Below are 19,972 nucleotides of genomic sequence, written 5' to 3' on the forward strand. Positions count from 1 at the left end.
AAATTACTTTGTTCAGATCAACGGGACAAGACAAAATGAGGACTATCCTCAGCAGCGAGAGGTTGCAGTGCTATCATTTCAGTCCCACACTCCAGAAGAAAACACTTTTTCAGAGCAGATAGATCTTACAGGACTTCAGGGGGCTGGCACAGGACAATAGAGGCCAGTGAGGATCTGTCACATCTCACCTGGTCCCCACCTCTCTGCCCCACAGCAGGCAGAGACAGTGGATGATTTTTGCAAGAAGGCAAAAATGCTGCTTGACATCAATTTCACATCTGCAGACGCTCCATCCACACCTGCTTGTTGCCTTACACAGGGCTGCAGCCACTGGGTGGGATGGAACACACAGGGGATGCCTCCAACAGCATCCTGATCACTGCCCCAGCCACCCCACCAGCATTTGCTCACCATGGGACAGGCAGGTGGGACTGCCTGCCCGGTGAGATGTGGCACAGATCCATGCACACCTCTCCTGCATGTCCTCCTCCAGCCCTGTGAAGCTACACTAGAAGTGACTGCTCTGAAAGTGATTTCTCATGGAGAATGGGGCTCCCAAATGTTGCAGCTTCTTAATCTCATCTGCTTCTCTTGCTAATGATGGCTTAATACGCTTTTATCAAGCTCAAACTCCCTTCAGGGCTACCTGTGGTCTGGATCCAGGATGCTGAGCCAAGGCTAAGGCCATTTTCTGCAAGTGTTTATTCCAGTGGTTAAATGCAGCTAATAAATAAATAAATATCCAGATGCACCTGTGCCCTGTTCAGGACTGCACACATCTGTCTTTTGCTTCCAGGCATGGGCTGTTTGCTGAAGAGCTGCTGATTGCCCACCACCATCCCCCTGACAAAGCAATACACACTTCCATTTGATAGTTTCTTGATGAAGAGGAGAGAGGAGCATTCCCATTCCCCACCACAAATCACTTCCCTGGCTTTTATGCACTTGCAGCATTCCCCCACACCCTCATCAGTCAGACCAGGGTCAGGCACTGCCCTTCCACCACGGGGTCAGCAGCAGCCCTGCTCCCAAACTGCCTTTTACAAGAGTGGGCGCAGCTACTCACAGCTCAAAATGCTTTCCACAGCTCCAGATCACCTCCTGGGATCAGTTCCCGGGTTCCCTATCTTCAGATCATCTCCTAGTTTTTAAAATCAGTGCAAATTTGAGACACACTTCAAAACACCATCAGCAAAGATGCTGAGTCACACGGTTGGATGCCTCCAGGATGGTACCCACAGACGTCTTCTAGGAATGCCTCTGCCTCCCATGGACTCCCCCGCTGGAAACATTAAAACTACAATTATTGCAGCAGATTAATAAAGAGTACAGCATCTCTGGCAGCAATCTGAGGCAGGGACTCTCAGCAGCAATGAGTTCAAGCTATCAGGGCACATGGGCACACACAGCTGTGTTTGTGGTCCCCCAGTGATCCCAGTCACCTACGCCCTGCCACGCTGCCTCACCCGTTCCCCAAAACACACCCCATTTCCCCAAGCACTGATTAGTATTTTGATAAATAAACGTGTCTCATCACATCTGTTCACTTAACTCGCCATCGAGGGGTTGCCATTCCCACGTGCATTGGCTTTGCAGGATAAAATGCTAATGGGTTTCACAGCTCCGGTGTGATGTGGCCCCTCGCCTCCTCACAGCCCCAAGGGCATGGCTCCTGGCACCCCAACATCCTCCTGGTGCTCCAGCATCCTCCTGGCTCATGGAGCAGGAACTGCTGCTGTGGATGAGCCACCTGCCTCCACCCTGCTATTCTGCGTCTGGTGGGGAGAAAATGGTCCCTTCACTTGGTGAGAATTTAAAAAATTAACGGGCTTGTACCACTGCAGTGTTTGCAAACGTCCCCTTGCAGCAGAGGAGCTGTGCATGGCACTGGGGGGCACAGGTGATGGAAACAGAGGGTGCCAGCTGCCACTCACAGCTCTTGAGGTTACAATAAATAACACTGCAGTGCCCAGGACTGAGAGTTGGGAAGGCTGCAAGCTCTGTCAGCCCTTCCCAGCACAGATGAGAGGGAGAGTGAACTGGCATGTGTGCTTTGTGCAGGTCCCTACACCCCTGGCTGATGGGTCCAAGCACTTTCTGGTTGCTCTGTCTCAGAAATCACCCTCATTGTGAATATCTTTGAGGCCAGGCACAGCAGCATTGGGGACTATCGCTCTCCACTGCAGTCCCAAAATGCTGCAGTCTTGCTGTGGCACAGCCCAAGAGCATCCCTGAGCACTGCACGCTTCCTTCAGCTGCTGGTATTGAAAAGTGAGGAAAGGGGAGGAAGCAGGAGAAGGAAGGGGAAGACTCGATCCTGTGGGCTTTTAATAGGCTTGGGGTTAGACCAGCACTGGCAAGCTGTGAACATCCAGCTGAGTTGGGCACTCCATGACCTGGAGCTGGTGTTGGAAAAACATCAAACATCCCACAAGCTCAGGTGAGAGACCACCCTGCTGCTTTGCCCAGATGTGAGGCACCCTCCCTTGCTCCTCTGCCCGTGCCATGGGCTCAACCAACACCACAACCCAACTAGGAGCATCACATGCTTCCCCTCAGCTGCTGCCTGTGCACACCTGAAGTAATACAGAACAGTCAGTGTCAAACAGGAATATACCCATTCCTTCACTCACAGGAAATCACTTAAAATGGCAAAGAGGAAAGGCAGAGCGTGGGGCTGGAGCCAAGCCCAACAAACACTGCAGGGGGACAGAGGACATGTCACCACCTGTGAAAGCCTGTGAGGCTTTCACCCTCAGCGGGGGACCTCCTTCCAACAGTACCTGTGGGAACAACTCTGCTTTCAGAGCAGCCCATTGAGGGCAGGGAAGTGAGATCTCACCTTTCTGAGCTGAAAACTCGCCCTATGGTGGAGTGCTGCTCTGCTCCTGAGACACCAGGAAAGCACAAACTGCCCTGCCCCTGGAGACCAGAGAGTTCTCTGCTTTTCTGAACTAACAAATTTGCCACAGAAGCCAAGGAGCTGATCTTTCAAGGGTAAACCTGATTTCCCCTACTTTTATCTAAAATTTGGAGCAGGCACTGATCTCTTCTCTCTGGTGACTAGTGATAGGACTCAAGGGAATGGCATTAAGCAGTGTCAGGGGAGGTTTATTAGGAGGTTGGATATTAGGAAAAGGTTCTTCACTCCGAGGGTAGTTGGGCACTGGAAAAGGCCCCCCAGGGAAGTGGTCACGGCCTGACAGAGTTCAAGGAGCATTTGGACAACATTCTCAGGCACATGGTGGGATTCTTGGGGATGGTCCTGTGCAGGGCCAGGAGTTGGACTTGATTATCCTTGTGCGTCCCTTCCAACTCAGGACATTCTATGCTTTTATGATAATTTTCCTTCCCTCTCCACCTGTAAGCCAAATCAGGGATAAAGCAAGTCAGTGGCTCATTATTTTGGACCACAACGAGATATATATTTTTTTCTTTTTAATTAAAGGGAAACTCATTAACTCAAACACTTCAATCAGCTTAATTATCCCAATCCAGGAGTTTGCTGTTGTTTTTGGTTTTTTGGGGTTTTTTTTAAATAACAGAAGCAACCATCCCAGGGAGGTAAAACACCCATTTCCCCCAGAAGCCCCCACCACCAGCTGTGGCTGCAGCCATCCAGGCTCTTCCCAGCATGCAGTGACAGAGGAGTGTGAGAGTGCAGTGGGTCAGCATTCCACACCACACCACACTGCCAGCACAGAGGTGGATAAGAGGGTTAAATCCAGCTGCTCAGAGATAAGCAGGCCAGCAAACAGGGAACAGAGGTTTTCCAGCCTCCAGCAAATACCTGCACAAGGCACTTGCATGGCTGACACTGGGTATTTAACTCGGGATTTGCCAATATTGGAGACCCTGATGCCACATTTCACTAATGCTCTCCTGAAGAACTGCTTTCTTGGCTCCTCTGAAGCCTGTAAAAGAGAAGGCTGAAAAGATAAAGCAACTCTTGGCCTTGAGGCTGGCACCCTGGGGAAGATGCAGCAGCCCTTTTTAACTGCTGTTGGGATTTTTTGGCCTTTTGAGGATTCTTGTAGGGCCAAACACAGAAGAATCTGAGATGCTGTCTCACACAAGACAAACCTCAGGACATAAAACAACCAAAGACTCCTACAGCAGCTCTGGCAGAGCAACCACACAGCCAGACCAGGGTGCAAACAGGCATCCCACAACACACACATGGCCACAACTTCCTGATCTTAACCCCAGGCACATAAATTCCCAGGTGGCACCTTTGGATTAATACATTACATTTCACCACTGGCATTTAATTTCCCCTTTTGCCTTCCAAGACTAAAACTACTTCCAATTTCTGCTCCAGCTGACCAACAGCTTTTTATTCCTCTTGCATCCAGAAATACTGAACCGCTGCATCTGGGAATTCTGCAAAGATGGAGAGGGCCCTCTTCTCTGTGCTGAAGCCACTAGCCATGCCCAAGTAGCTGCAGCACCGCCACTAAACTTTAAAACCTGTTAGGCAGTGGAAAGCTTATGACTATGCTGGAAGACCTAGTGCTTCCAAAATCTGCATCACACAGGTCCCCAGAGCTGGAGACCTCCATGCAGCTGCCCATGGAGCATCCCACACCTTGTCTGTGGTCCAGATACAGGTAAGCAGGAGAGAGCAACACCAGTTTTGGCCGTGGGATGCCCCATCCCGCTCCCCTCCTGGCTCCATTTGGAGGCAGCCAGCTGCATCCCGTGTCACTGTGTTTTGCATAATCAAAAAGGGAGTTTAGCCTCCATAACCACAACCCAAAGGGTATATTTAGCTCAACTGGAAAACAAAGGAGATTGGGTCCACCGCAGATTAAATTAGCCGGGCCTGCTTACGCCAGGAGCGCCTGTCTGCCATCCACCACACCTCCCACGGGTTTATTCCTGGCTCCACGGTTCAGTGGTCCCCCCGTGGAGGAACGGACCTGCTCCGTGAAAGCACTGAAAAGGAAAATACACAGCAAAGAGGTGGAAGAGTGGGTCCAACAGGTTCCCAAAGCCTTGGGCAGGAGGACACAGACTCGCAAGGGTTTGCATCACCCGTCTCGACCGCGGAGCCACGGCACGGGATGAGGTGCAGGAGCCCATGTGGTGCTGCACCTCCTGCAGTCCACAGGGAGGAAGAGGATGACAGGGGACAACAGGGGACCCCCTGAAACCGCCCCCAGAGCCCAGCTCCAGTGTGCCCCCTGCACCGTACAGGAGCAGGGCGAGGACATTTCCCTCATGGTCTTCAGAACCTTTTCTTTGCTTAAGATCTGCCTCCCAGGGAGAGGCTCATTTTTCCTGCCTAATTTCCATTGATATAATTTCATCCCCCGTCTCCTTTGCTGCCGTCTCACGCAACTCAAAGACGCAGCCAAAGACGTGGTTATTTTTACATTTTCCTCCCAGGAGATGGTATCTCCACGGGGCACGGCTGCCATGCCACATCAGATCACTGCACCCAACCGGCTCAGCCCCACGACAGCAGGATGAAGTCTGGGGGACACCCTGCCACCAGGTATTTTTCTGTCTCACTGGCATTAAAACTCCCCAGCTTTTCAGTCAAGGGCATCCCAAAAAAAAAAAAAAAAATAAAAAAAAAAATAAAACAGCCCCAGCCCTGAAGGCAGCAAGGTGCTGTCCCAGCCCCTCTCACCACAGCCCCCACCTAAGCACCAAAACCATCTTTCAGTCATCCCTGTTTTAGATTTTTCTATGGCTTTTTGCATTTGTCATGGGACCCTGCAAGGCAACTTGCCTACCCTGGATCCAGGTCTTTGTGGATTCACGATTTCCAAATTGACCCAAATTTCCCCAGCATAGGAAGGGACTGGGTTTGGTAATCAATGCCAAGATGTTGAGGTCCACAAGATGACCATCCTCCTTGACCTGGCACATGGGCTTCAGCATGACATGGATTGTCTTTAGACCCACATCTCTTACTGGGCACTGGGAGAAGAAGAAAAGCAGCATTCTCACAAATAACCTAAGAACTTTTGGAATTTATAGAGTGGGGAGACAGAAAGCAAAGTGTGGGGCATGCAGGGAGAAGCTGGTTTGTACGCCCCTGGGAGAGGACAAAGCAGGGCAGCAGGATAGTCTCCTGCATGCTACAGCAGCTACACCCTGAAAGTTCACTCAGTGTTTTCCTTTCCTCCTTCCCTTGAGATCACTCTCACCATCATTTGTCCATAACAGCAAAGCCAGGAATGCAGGGAAGAAGGTATCAGGATGTGCGCAGCTTGTCTGTACTTACTTTACAAATAAAAGTGATCACAAAAAATGTTTGCACCCTGAAAGGAATCCTAGTACCCTTCCCCCTCCTACACCTCCCAAAGCAGAGCACAAATCCAGCTGCTCTGCAACCTTATCTTGACGCAGAAACAGTCTGGGACAGAGATAGAAGGGTTCCCCGAAGGCACGGCTTATTAAAGGCATCTTTACTTAGTAGGTTCTCTTCAAAAAGGCCGCACTGAAGCGCCGTTCCCGGACTGGTTTTCATCACGGCAGCAGCAAACACCACTCAGGCAGGGTCCCCAGACTGGTCATGCAATGTGTGCCCTTGCAAAGCCACAGGCTTTTTTCCAGGCTAAAAAGCAACCCAAGACCAGACAGATACACCCAGGCCAAGGCACTTTGGGGGACCCACAACTGAGAGTCACGAGGAGCTCCCAAACACGCCCTGCTCTCGCCCCAGGGATATTACAGGAATGGGGACCAGCACAGTAATGAAGTCCACAGGATGTTCCCTGTTTATCCAGCAGCTTTTCCTCCGACCCCACGCCCGCTACCGCAGGAGATTGCACACTTGCAGTCAAATGCTCCTAATCCCAGGTTTCAAGAACTGGAGCTACAAAACAACCACACAAAGAGGCAGCAGTTCGCACGCATCCCGGGAACCTCCCCGCAGCCAACGCCTCGCTTGTTTATCCAACACACGATCTTTCCACGTTCAGCTATTTTCATCCCACCCTGCTATTAATGGATGCAGAAGGCGGTTGGGTAAGGCTGTTCGACAAAAATCTCATTTAGAGATCAAGACAAGCTTAATTGGTTTCTAGCCAGACCTGCACAAAGATGGGTTACTCCACAAATACAGTTGCTAATCTGCCCATTATACTCCCTAAGCTCCCACCCACAAAGAAAAAGAAAATAAAGCAAAGATGCACAAAGGAATGCAGGATTTTGAGCGTGTTACTTCCAGTGAGGAACACATCACAAGTGATGAATTCTGCGAGAACAAGGGCATTGCTTTTCATTGAAGGAAAAGGATAATGAAGCGGTAAACAAAATAACAACAAAAAGACCTAACATAGATTAAATCTGCATTTTCCACAGGCAATCCACAGCCATTTCAGGTTCTTGAAGAGCATTTCCAGCAGCTATTGTTTCTGTGGGCAGAGAGGAGCAGGGGAAAAGCTTACACGGCCAAGGAGACATCACGTCACAAGTGACAGAGTAGAAAGGATGGGGAACCTCGTGATTAAAAAGCACAGGACTGAATCCCTGGAGAGCTGAATTCACTTCTGAACTTGGCTGTAAAAAAAAAATAAAAAAAAATAAAAAAAATCGCGAGTTTCCTGTATGATCACATCCCAGATGATTTATTCAAAACCTGGTGTTGAAAAGCAAGGGAGGGGGAGGAAGCAGGAGGAGGAAGGGGAAGACTCGGTCCTGTGGGCTTATAATAGGCTTGGGGTTAGACCAGCACCGGCAAGATGTGAACATCCAGCCGAGCTGGGCACTGCATGACCTGGAGCTGGGAGAGCGCCAAGCATCCCTCGAGCTCAGGTGAGAGACCACACATCTGCCCAGATGTGTGTCATGGGCTCAACGAACTCCACAGCCCCACCAGCAGCATCCCACAAGCTTCCGTAAGGCGGTGCTCCGAACAGAAACGCAGCCATGTGGAAAATGGAAAAGTTAGGGATTATTTCCCCGCTTGGAGCTACACAAGAATTTAGAAACAAGAACATAAAGCTGTCCTCCAAACGCAGCGTATTATAAATTAGACAACAGCCCGGTTCCAGCACGGCAGAGCAGCTGCAGCGGCGGCACAGGTAGAGGCAGGCGATGAAAGGGTTGTTTGGTTACAACCTTCTCCCCTTGTGCAGCAGCCTGGGACTCCCAGCTCCAGCTCACAGGGCCTGTTTATTTTCCCGAAAGCGAGCCAATTCTGCTGGGCGGGAAGCGCTGCACCCAAGGGAGAGCTGAGCTGCGGATCCTTCGGCAGGACAGAGCCAAAAACAAGGTCAGCACCAGAAAGGATGGCTGTCATGTGTTTTGGACCTTTACAGCAACCTTGAGCTCCAGAGCATCTTTGCAAGGGCCTTTTGCAGCAGGCGGGTTCACTACAGCGCAGAGAGCCACACAGGAGTTTTTCCAAGACCTTCCTCAGCCACATTGGGTGCTCACAGATCCAAGGCTTGGTGAAAGCAAAGGACAGCCTGGTCCCTGGCCTTGGACAAGGGCTTCCAGCCATGGAGATACAGAGCCGGTCCTGTCCCAAAAAGCTGCCGTGGGAACCCCAGGGTGAACAGATTCAAACTTTTCCTTTCAGCAGCGAGACAAGCTGTAATTAGCATCACCAAGTCCAGCCCAGGGGCTGGGTAAGGACAGCCCCGTGACATTATCTGACAAGGCGACTGCTGGATGTGTTTTCCTTGGCTTTTTTCCCCCCTGGTAAAATGAGCAGCCATTTTGCACGGGTATTTTTGCCCCCACTCCATGTTGCCTGGAGTCAATTTCCCAGAGTAAGGACATGCATTTCAAAACACACTGTAACAACCCATTGCCACAGCTGGAGCTCGGCTCTTGGAATCCTCAGGGATGGGTCCCTCCTCAACTGTCCAACACCCCCATGGCATATAGGGGGTGCCAGACCTCAAAGACACAGTCTCATGCTGCCTTCCATCAAAATGAAAAACATAGTCCAAAACACAAGGCAAAGGGAAAAAAATAAGAACATGAGGCAACAGAGCTACAGCTGCGAGACACATAATCACCACTGCCTCACACGTCTCTCACCTAGTTCAGCCTTATCCCCCGAGCAAAACCAACAGAGCTTCCTCTGATGCAACCACAAGCGATCCCTTGGAAATAAATTCAGAGTATTTTGAGGTTAAAGTCCCTCTTTAATCTCTTTTTCTCATGCTGAAAACTGTCATGTGATAGGATAGCTTGAAAAGCCTGGATATAAGGTAAGTCCTGGTGTGCCAACTAAGGGAACGGCACAATTTCACCGCTAGGTAACCCAAATCACAGCCTTGTCACACATCACTGCAGTTTGAACACAGCTATCACCACTGCATCAACTAAGAAATGACAAATTTTCTTGAACCCAGTGAATGGAAGAGCAGCATTTAATGCAAATGTAAATGGGAGAAAACATTGAGCATAAAGGCTCACTTGCAACCCCGGTCCCAAAAGCAGACTCACTTTAGGGATTTCAATATCTGGCATGCTCCAAAAATTTTCCTCAACATCTTTTTGCTCTATGTGATGGCTAGAGATTTCCCATGGCTCCACAGCCACCTGATATTTCACATGCAATTTGCCAGGCAGCACTCTCCATGGAAAAGGAGATGAAGGCCATAAATGGATCTGAGTCATCCCCGGAAAGCTTCCAGTCTCTTTGCAGGATGTCTCCAAAGTGCTGGAACGAGGAGATGGCACATGGGCTGAGGTCTGAAAACCAATCTCTCAGACCTAGAGTGCTTTGGTAAGCAAATGGCTTACATAAAATATCTGTCAGAACACCCATTTGAAGCACTGGCTGTTGTAAACAAGGTTGCTCCAGAGGCACCAGGGATTAGCACAGTTCAAACAGTCCTTGGCGTGACTTACCGGAGCGCCCAGGAACAGATTTGCAAGTTCAGCTTTTCTCCTGCCTGACGCTCACCCAGCACCACTGAACAACACCGAAGCTCCAACAGCCTTAACCCTGCCATCTCCTACAGGGAGGCTGAGACACAGGGATAGGGGTGGCAGAAGCCCTGTGCTCGATCACAGGACCTGATTGGAAGGAGAAAACCCAAAGAGACATCACCGTGGGGCTGCTTTTTTCCCATGTAGCTGGAGGAGATCCAACACCAGGCTGTTCGTGAGCAAGTTGGGCAAGTATCCCTCAGCAGAGGCACGGCAGCCCAAAGTTATGCATGGGATATGCAAGGAGAACAATGCCAAGCAAAACAGGGCAGCTGAAAAACACCAGGCACCCAAAAGGCTTACCCTGATATTAAGGCAGAGAGCAGCCTCTCTTCCCTGCACTGGGCACACAGCCACAGCCAAGACACTCCTAGTGCCTTGGGGGCAGAGGGAAGGAAACCTCAGTAAATGAAGTGTCCTTTGCATTCGATTCCTGTGAAAGCCAGGCATGGCAAGGGGATCCACCTTCCCATCTGCATCTCACCCATCCTCAACTCTAGCGAGAAGGTGCTGTGGTTTCCAGGAGCAGCAGAAGCTCCCATGAAACAATGGGAGCACGAAGGGTGACTGTAGTCACGGGAGAAAAAGCTTTACACAAACAGATTTACAGTCACTCACATCCACACAAGCATCCTTGAAGGAAGCAGCTGCACCGGACCGCAGCTGACGCAGACTCTCCAGGATGGCACACACGAGTTCACAGCTCCTCCAAGCGCTGTTTATTTAGAAGATACTGTGGCCAAGCGTGGAACAGGCACCTCCAAAAAACCCCACCTCATGACTGGGTGAAAGTCAGATGGATGTGCAGCTCCAGAGAGCCGCCTCAGAAAGGTCTGGACAAAAGAAACACTGAGGAGCAGCAGCAGGGCAGACCCACCACAGCCTAAGCTCTATGTCATGCAACACATCAGAGCCAGAAAACATCCCTCTGCGCTGCCTCTGCTTGCCATAGCAAGCAATCCATCTTGCTTGTTCAGGGTGAGGAAAATGGTCTCTGGACTGTTCCTCCATCCTCCTCCTCCCTGCTGGAAGACCTGCTAACAGAGTTTGCCTGTAAAAGGCACCAAGCTGCTAGAAAATCACCTGAACAGCATAAAACATTGTGGGTCTTTCGGCTCCCTTAACACACTCTCCCTCTTACACCCCAGACCTGAGTGACTGCAGATCCCATGCCAGAACAATGCCCCGCTGCATCCCCCATTTTCACACTCCAGTTTTCTTTGATTTTTAGGACAAGTACCATCCCCTCCTCCCAGCCCACGCAGTGCCTCATGGACACAGAGCACAGTCCCAGCTCCCCTGCCTTGCAGCCTCAGCGTATCCACAGTTGTGTTCCTGTCCAAAAAGTGTGTGCACTTTCCTGCTTGGTGACAGTATACACTCAAATGCTCAACCCTACAACCTTGGAGATGCCCCGCTCTCTAGAAGGGAAGGCAAGCTGATCCTCACTCCTGCAAAGCATGTAAGGAACCAACACCCTGCAGAACCTTCCCCAAAAGCTGCCAATCTCCATAGCTCAGTTTTGCATATTGGTACAGAGCCCAGCTGCTGGTGTTTCAAACACCACCCCCCCAGTCAGCCTCTGAATGGCACAGTTTTGAATTGCTTCCTCCTGCCACAGTGCCTCGGGGCAGGATCTGCCAGCAGCCCAGCCCATCGCCACGGGAAACAGGATGAAAGCCCCATGAGAAAGGGGAGCAGCAGGGAACACCAGGAGATCCCACTGCATTCTGCTCTGCTCCTCTGAGGATGGGCACAGGTCAGGTGGATTAATTGGGTCCTTCCCCTCTCTTTATCTCACCCATCTCTAGCTGCTGCCAAGTTGTTTTGAGCTCTGGCGTGGCTGCTTTCCACCCAGGGCCCAGCACAAAAAAAGGGATGAGGAGCCTCAGTACAAAACCCTTGGCAACAGTCCAAAATCCAGAGGTCAGTAATTGGGTCACTGGGTTCAGCTTCTGAAAACCATCCCTTCAGGAGGTGTGGTAAAAGCAGGAACAGCCGCCTTCACCACTGCAGCCAGAGCCGGACGCTCCTGCGGCTCCTCCACCGCACCCTCCACACCTTATTCCATTTACCCTCCCATAAAAGCACTGGCACGCTGACAGAGCAGCCGGGAGAGGGAGAGCCCTGACTTCCACACAGCTTCACTGCATTGCACAGGGCAGACATGACTCAGGTAAGCAGCACGTAGGTGAGAGCGCATCGCTATGCAATGCTCACCCCGAGGAATGCAGGAGGGAAACATGAAGCCACTTGTCTGGCACGGCAAACAACCCTTCAATCATCCGCCAGGCCCTGCAAGTGCCGGGAAGCTCAGCACTCCGGGTTGGGAAAGATGAGGATGTCTCCAACCAGCAACGCACCACCTGTTACCAACCGCGCTGCAACGCGCTGCTGTGCTTCCTCCATGCCCACTCCATGAGAGCTCCAAAAACACGTAAAAGAAGAACCCAAACACCAGCAAAGCAACTGGTGCGTCCTCCAGGAAGGTAAGGCTCAAGGAGCAGCCCTACTCTGGTGGTTTGACGTTTCCCCACTGCCGTGATGACCAGCTGGCGTGTGCCACGGTGGGTGAGAACATGTATGTCCACCAACACTGCCCTTCCAGTGGGTCAAAGCAATGTTTTGAACACAGACTCTCAAGGCAACTCAGCCCATGAGGCGTAACACTTCGAGTAACTTACTGAGTCACGGTAACACTGACTCATCAGCGAGTGTCTCTGCGTTGGGCAAACCCATCCATTTGGCTGATTTTAGGAAGAGGCCATGAGCAACCTCCTCGGCCAGGTGCTCCAAGCAGCACAAGCCTCTTCCGTTCAGCAAATTTACAACAAACACCTGCAAAGGGCTGGGGCTGAATGCAGGACGGAGCACGAACAGGAGGGGGTTATCAGAGATTCAGGTGGAGCGCACAGAGGTTGCTCCAGACCTGGGCACAGCGTGGGATGGGTGCCCTTGGGAATGACCCCACCCAACCTCACCACGAGGAAAACATAGGCCAGATGTTCAGACAACTTCAGGCGTTAATTTGGTTAATTTGCTGTAATTCAGGTGGCTGGTGTTCAGGCCACACCAATCATGAAACAAAGCGCTGTCAGCTCAGATCATGAAACTCTCCAGTCAACTAACCACGTCTTCATGGTGTGCCAGGCCACTTCTCTCATTTTCATCCCCTTTGGTTTTCTTCTCAGTGGCCACAAAGATCTGAAAGCTTTATGACTCACTGAGCTGAGATTTTCTATGCTACCCCAGTACTCCTGGTTCCTTAGTGTATTCCAAAACCTTATGACACGCCACGAGGGCAGGAGATACCAAGTACAAATGATCTCCTCAGAGGGCAGGAGGGTAAGTAGGCACCAGCACAGCTTTTCTCCCAGCCCAGTCTGAGGAAGCGGCGGGAGCAAAGAATAATCAAAGGCAAACAACAAATCACAACCAGCAACTGTCAAGGGGCTGAGGAACCTCTAATTTTTGCAGTAAATACAAAGTTGGAAATCATAGAATCACAGAAGGAACAGGTTGGAAGGGACCTTAAAGATCATCTAGTTCTAACCCCCATGCCATGTGCAGGGACACCTTCCACTAGACCAGGTTGTTCAAAGAATATGTCATTAAGGATGAGGGAACTAAGGCAATAAGCAGAAGAGCTTCTGCTGGAATATTTAACTACTTTCCAACCCTTTACTTGTTGTTTCTCTCATCCCCTAGTATGGTAAGCACAGAGGGTAAATCTGTATGACTGAGCATCTAGATTAACCAAGACAAAAGTCAGTGTCAGACATTTACTATTTCTTCCCCAATTTACAGCCCTTTGTTCAGATCAGCTCTTTTTTTTTCAGCATGGTGCTGACGTCTGTTGTGGTGCAGGAGTGAAAAGTACACATATGATTATCTTAAAAGGGAGGGGGGAAGAAATCAATATGGACATGATATGAATTTTATGGCATTCAGCTGCCACGACTTGCAAATAAACAGCTGTCCCAGCAGGTCCATGCAAGCTTAACAGCACAGCAGTAAAACGCAAGGCTTTTCTTCCCCTTTTAAAAGGGTTCTACCCATATAAAAAAGTATATTTTTATAATAAAATAAATTGCAGGTTGAAGAATCGTAGTTAGGTCACACTCAATTCCAGCAGAACAAGCGCATCCTGCTTCACACGGCCTCACCAGTCACTCCACAGCAGTGGCAGCTTTCTGAAGCCAAGTTAAGATATTTAATTACCAGCATCAAGTCAGAAACCAAAGCGTACAACAAAATCCTCATTTGTGAGCGAAGCCTGCAGAAATGTCGTTGAGCAGGCTTTGGCAATCTCCAAAGCTGACAGCTGGATGCCCTGGCTTATCGACTGCTAGAGCACACACGAAAAAAAACCCTCTGAATAGTTGCAGTGCCGAGCAAGCCTTCAAGGCACCCCCTCCAGCCTCTTAAAAAGGCTCACAGAAATAGGCAAGCTCCATTTATTAATACTTCAGAGATAAAACTGGCCGTGTAGGAGCAGCTCAGTGCGTGCCTGTGCCGGAGGAGGATGGGCAGAAGACCACCCGCTCCGGGTGGTGCATCCACCAGCATCCCCACTCAACCAGTTCAGGTAATGAATACAGCAGGTACATTTGCTACCTGTGCACGTGGTGGGCTGCTGCCAAGTGCATCGGCCAAAAACCTTCAGGCATCAGCCCAGCATGGGTGGTCAACGCATGGAAAAGCCAGAGCAGGAAGATGGAGTGAGAGGAGCCACATTCCCAGCTGGCTGACAAACAGTACTTGTGGGAAGCCCATCCGCCCAACAGCTCCATGTCTCCCCTGTGCTGGGTTCCTCAGCTGTGTGACATGACAGCGCGGGAAAAAGAGGAGGAAGAAACCAAAACAAAGCACAGAAGCAAAGGGAGATAAACATGACCCAGTTAGACCGGCTGTCCTCAGCTCCTGCCCATCCTCACGGGAGGAGCCGGCCCACCGTGGCTGTCCCTTTCCTGCTCCCTCCCGCGCCCCTGCTGAAAACAAAGGGTCAGATAAGGAGCCAGCTCAGGTCAAGACTGGTTTGACTCCGTTTCAAGCCCAGGGGAGCAGATTCAGCACTGATTTTACACCTCACCCATCCTGTTTGCCTCCCTGGGGCAGAGGCCAGGACACAGAGCAGGGGGCACGCCTGGCTGGCTGGACCCAAAAACCCCAGGCTGTGGCAGGGCACCACCGGCAGAGCCACACGCCAGCTGAGCGCTGGCCAGAGCCAGGAAGCGTCAGTGCTTCCTCCTGTCCCAGCGTCACACAACATTGGGCGGTCGGAGATCGTGGACTTTGGCTTTTGCTTCCTGCTCCCGACAGAGCAGGGGCAGGTCCCGGTGTATGGCCACAGGGAGAGCAAGGTGAGTCAGTCACTCATTAATCGAGGAACAGCAAGGTGGTTGTCTGACCTGCAGGGTTTGGGGGCAGTGCACGCCAAAACAAACCCCAGCGCCCACGGAAAAGGGTCCAGATGCTGCAGGACCCATTTACTCCTAATGAGACTGAAAGAAGGCAGGCCAGGAATGCCAGTACCTTTGGAATATGTTGTTTTCGGCAAGGGAGGATAACGATATTCCATCACGGTTCACCACGGAGGCATTAATACACACCAGCACCCGGTTTTGCATGCAGTATCAGAATCAACCTCTAGAGAGGGAAAAAAATGAAAAAGCCAGCTTCTCCCTCTGGGTGCTGCCGGGAGAAGCCGGCTGGCTGTACAATGCCGGGTGTCTGCAGTGCTCAGGCCCGGCTGAAACCACCAGAGCAGCCTGTGCCATGGTTTCCCCTCTCCCCAGCACCTGGCAGAGGGGGCTTGGCCACACCCCATGGTCTTCCACCCACCTCTGATTTCCTCAGGGAACCCCTCGCCCCTGGTTTGGCAGCACAGCCCCCCCCCCCCCAGTTCAAGTGGCTTCTGTCAGGAGGCAAATTATCATCTGTCTTTGCCTTAAATTAACCTTGATCACTTAAAGATGCAGAAAGCCTGTTTCACACCAGCACCAATGTACGAGGCAGTGCAGCCATCCACCAGCAATGTAGATCCCAGGGATAAAACCCCACTGTTTTATCCCCAAGCAAGTCAAGATCAGGATGTGACCACAGCCATCGCACAGCAACGGCAGTGGGTGCCAACCCCCGAGGCTCCATGCAGCAAGGGAGCAGCAAGGGTCCCTCCTACATGGAGATCCCTGACCTGAATCTCCTAGAATTTTTAGGTGGGCGCAGCCAACGACAGACCCGACCTCCCCGCCTGGTTCCTGAGCCACAAACCTACCTGTACCGAAGCCACAGCCCAACACCGGGACATGCCAAAATCCCGCTCCCTCCCATGCCGGCTCCCACACTAGAGCATCGGCTGGACCACAGCACACCCACAGCAAAATGTGTGACACCAGCACCAGCGGCTCGGCACACAGAGACGATGGAGCAGCCCCAGACTGCTGTGCCTGTGGGGAGGCACTGCAGGGACTGAGACCCCCCAAAACCTGGGGGAACCCCAGGAGGGGCCCTGCGGGTGTGGGAGCCGCCGCAGGGGTGGGAGCCGCCGTGCCAGCCGGCGCCGGGGCCGCAGCAGCCCCCTGAGGCGTTGCCATGGAAAAGGCAGCGCAGCAGCAGCATCCCACATCCCACATCCCGCATCCCACGCCCGCGCGTGGGCGCCCCCTGCCCGGCGCCCACAGGGCCGGGCACCGCCCGGGACACACCGGGACAGCGGGGCCGGGGGACACGCCGTGCCCCGGGGCGCTGGGAGCGGGGCGGGGGCCGCGGGGGCCCCGGCGCTCCCCCCGGGGCGAACAGCCCCACGCAGCGCCCCGGGCAGAGTGGGACGCGGGCTCCGCTCCCTTCCCTTCCCAACGGCGGGGAAAAGCAGCGAAGCCCCGGCCCCCGCCCCGCTGCCGGCGCTCCCGACCCGCCACCCCGGCACAGCCCCGGGGTACGCGAGAAGGGCAACACCCCCCACCAAAAGCCCCCCAGGGCGAAAGGGGAGGAGCGCCGAGGGCGCTCGGAGGACTCACCGCAGCGCGGCCGCCGCTCCTGCCGGGGCGGAGGGCTCGGTCCCCGCGGTCCGGCCGCCGTTCCTGCCGGGGCGGAGGGCTCGGTCCCCGCGGTCCGGCCGCCGTTCCTGCCGGGGCGGAGGGCTCGCTGCCCGCGGTCCGCCCGCCGTACCTGCCGGCGCGGCGCTGCGCTGCGCGGCGCGGAGCCCGCCCGGCCCCTGCCCACAATGGGCCGCGCCCGCCCCGCCCGGCGCGGTGGCGTCACCGCCCGCCCGCCGACGGGAGTTGTAGTGACGCGCGGGGCGGGGGCACCGCGCCGGGGGTACGGGACAGGGGGACCGCATAGGGACATCGTTTTAGGGGTACTGCGCCGGGGGTACGGCACAGGGGGACCGCACTGGGGGTACGGCACAAGGGGACCGCACAAGGACACCCTTCTAGGGGCACTGCACCGGGGGTACGGCACAGGGGCACCGCATAGGGACACCGTACTAGGGGTACCGCGCCGAGGGTACGGCACAGGGGAACCGCACTGGGGGCACTGCACTAGGGGTACTGAACTAGGGGCACCGCACCGGGGGTACGGCACAGGGGTACTGCATGGGGACACTGTACCCACTGCATGGGTACCGCACTAGGGACACCGTACTAAGGGTACCGGACCGGCGGTATCGCACGGGGGGCACGGCACTAGGGGTACCGCATCGGGGGTACCGCACTCGGGGTACCGCACTTAGGGACACCGTACTAAGGGTACTGCGCCGGAGGTGCCGCACTGGAGGTGCTGCACGAGGGGTACGACACCGGCGGCATCGCACGGGGGTTACCGCGCTAGGGGTACGGCACCGGGGGTACCACACTAGAGGTACCGCACTGGCGGTACCGCACCGCGGGTACTGCACCGGGGGTATCATACTGGGGGTACCGCACTGGGGGTACCGCACTAGGGGTACGGCACCGTGGGTATCATACTGGGGGTACCGCACTAGGGGTACGGCACCGGGGGTGTGGCACTAGGGACGCGGCACTGGGGACACCGCACCAGGGGTACCGCACTGGGACGGCCCCGCACGCAGCGCTGCGGGCCCCGGCAGTGCCCGTGCGGCAGAGGAGCCGCCTGGCTGGGGGAGCAGGCGGGAGGGAGGGTCCAGCTCCCGCCGAGCAGCGAGGATAAAGTTTCACCCGGCTGGCGACAAGGGTGACACGGACACGCGGGATCTGCTTCCCAGCTGCCTGGCAGAGGCCTCCCAAGCTGCAGCGTTCTCCGCTTGGGTTTAAGAAATCAATTTTCCAGGGGTTCCCATTTCGCGTGATTCAGAGCAGCAATTGGATACACGGTTGGATTCCCACATGCATGGGAATAACCTCGCTGCATGAGATGGCAGAAGGAGAAGTTACTGCTCTCAGTGCAAATCAAAACTCCGATCAAATTAATAGTGTGTAACATTTTACCTCAAGTAAACATTTTTTTTTTCTCTGGATAAGAGGTCAAGCTATTTAAATCTCGTACGATTTTTTTTCCTTTTTCCCCAGCAACAACCGTATGGGAAGGCCTGAAAGGTTGGAAGGGATTTACAGGGATTGTGTTTCCTATGGAATCTGCACAAATTGATACAGAGACAAAGGAAAAGCCAGTGGTGGGAAAGTAAAGAAAGGATATCTTTAGAAGAGTTGATACCAAAGAATGGAATAAAATCATAGAATCACAGAAGGGTTTGGATTGGAAGGGATCTTCAACATCATTAATTCCAAACCCCTGCCATCAGCAGGGACACCTTTGGCTAGACCAGGTTGCTCAAAGCCCCATCCAACCTGGCCTGGAACATTTCCAAGGATAGGGCAGCCACAGCCCGTGTTGAACAAACTGTTCCAGCACCTCACCATCCTCACAGTAAAGAATTTCTTTCTAAGATCTAATCTAACCCTGCCCTCTGTCAGTTTGAGCCATTCCTCCTGTCCTGTCCCTCCATGCCCTTGTCAGAAGTCACTCTCCAGTTCTCTAGGAGCCACTTTAGGCACTAGAAGGGGCTCAAGGTCCCCCCAGAGCCTTCTCTTCTCCAGGCTGCACAACCCCAGATCTCTCAGCCTGTCTCCACAGCAGAGGTGCTCCAGCCCTCAGAGCATCTCTGTGGCCTCCTCTGGACTTGCTTCAGCAGGTCCATGTCTTTCCTGTGCTGAGGACCCCAGAGCTGGACACAGAGCTCCACACAGGGTCTCACCAGAGCAGAGCAGAGGGGGAGAATCCCCTCCCTTAGCCTGCTGCCCACTCTGCTGGGGATGCAGCCCAGGATGTGATTTGCTTTCTGGGCTGCCAGTGCACAGTGCTGGCTCATGTCCAGCTTTTCATCCACGAGAACCCCCGAGTCCTTTTCCACAGAGTTGCTCTCAATGGCTTCTTCTCTCAGTCTGTTCTCAGATCTGGGGTTGCTCTGACCCAGGTGCAGAACCTTGCACTTGAACTTCTTGAAATTCATAAGGTTCTCATGGGCCTGTTCCATCTGTGCCTTAGTTTTCCTGATCCCACCCCTACACATCTGAATCCCTGTACTCTTCCCAGCTCACCTGTCACTGCTTCCACTGGCTGTGCATTTCCTTCTTACTCCTCAGTTTGAGGAGCAGATCCTTGCTCAGCCATGCTGTTTTCCAACCTGCCTTGCTTGATTTCTTACACATTGGGTGTTCAAGCAATGGGAGGCAGCAATAACAGGGATAAAAGGTGTCAAGGGCAGGCTCTTTGGAGCAGCAAACCCAACGATGTTGCTGTGAACCTGGGGGGATATGAGGATAAGCATATCTGTACTGGGGCAGAGCCAGCACAGGTTTTGGCAAGAGAAATTATAACTCACAAAATCTACCACAATCCTTGATGGAGCCAAAGATGTGGTGGAGAAGAGAGATCTAATGGATGTAACAGATATCGATTTCCTAAAGGCTCTGACAAATCCTTCGTCAAAGTAGTTTGAAGGGAGTAAGGAGCCATGAAAAATTAATTCAGAGGTTTATAGACAGAAACCAGAAAGGCCAGACTGGGGTGGTCAGTCTCCACAGTGGAGAGATGACCAGGG

The 19,972-nt window shown here is 53.0% G+C and overlaps 1 protein-coding gene across 1 annotated transcript in view; it reads right to left on the reverse strand.

Moving 5' to 3' along the window:
• The window catches only part of DAAM1 (dishevelled associated activator of morphogenesis 1), a 95,559-nt gene extending 78,579 nt beyond the window's left edge, over positions 1-16,980 (reverse strand). Inside the window, exon 1 of the mRNA XM_017831773.1 lies at positions 16,929-16,980. The gene's annotated coding sequence lies outside the window, so the exon portion shown is untranslated. The remainder of the gene's footprint in view (positions 1-16,928) is intronic.
• Positions 16,981-19,972: the final 2,992 nt, after the last annotated feature.

The sequence above is a fragment of the Lepidothrix coronata genome, unplaced genomic scaffold (genome assembly GCF_001604755.1).
Source record: "Lepidothrix coronata isolate B3197 unplaced genomic scaffold, Lepidothrix_coronata-1.0 Scaffold196, whole genome shotgun sequence".
Lineage (NCBI taxonomy): Eukaryota > Metazoa > Chordata > Aves > Passeriformes > Pipridae > Lepidothrix > Lepidothrix coronata.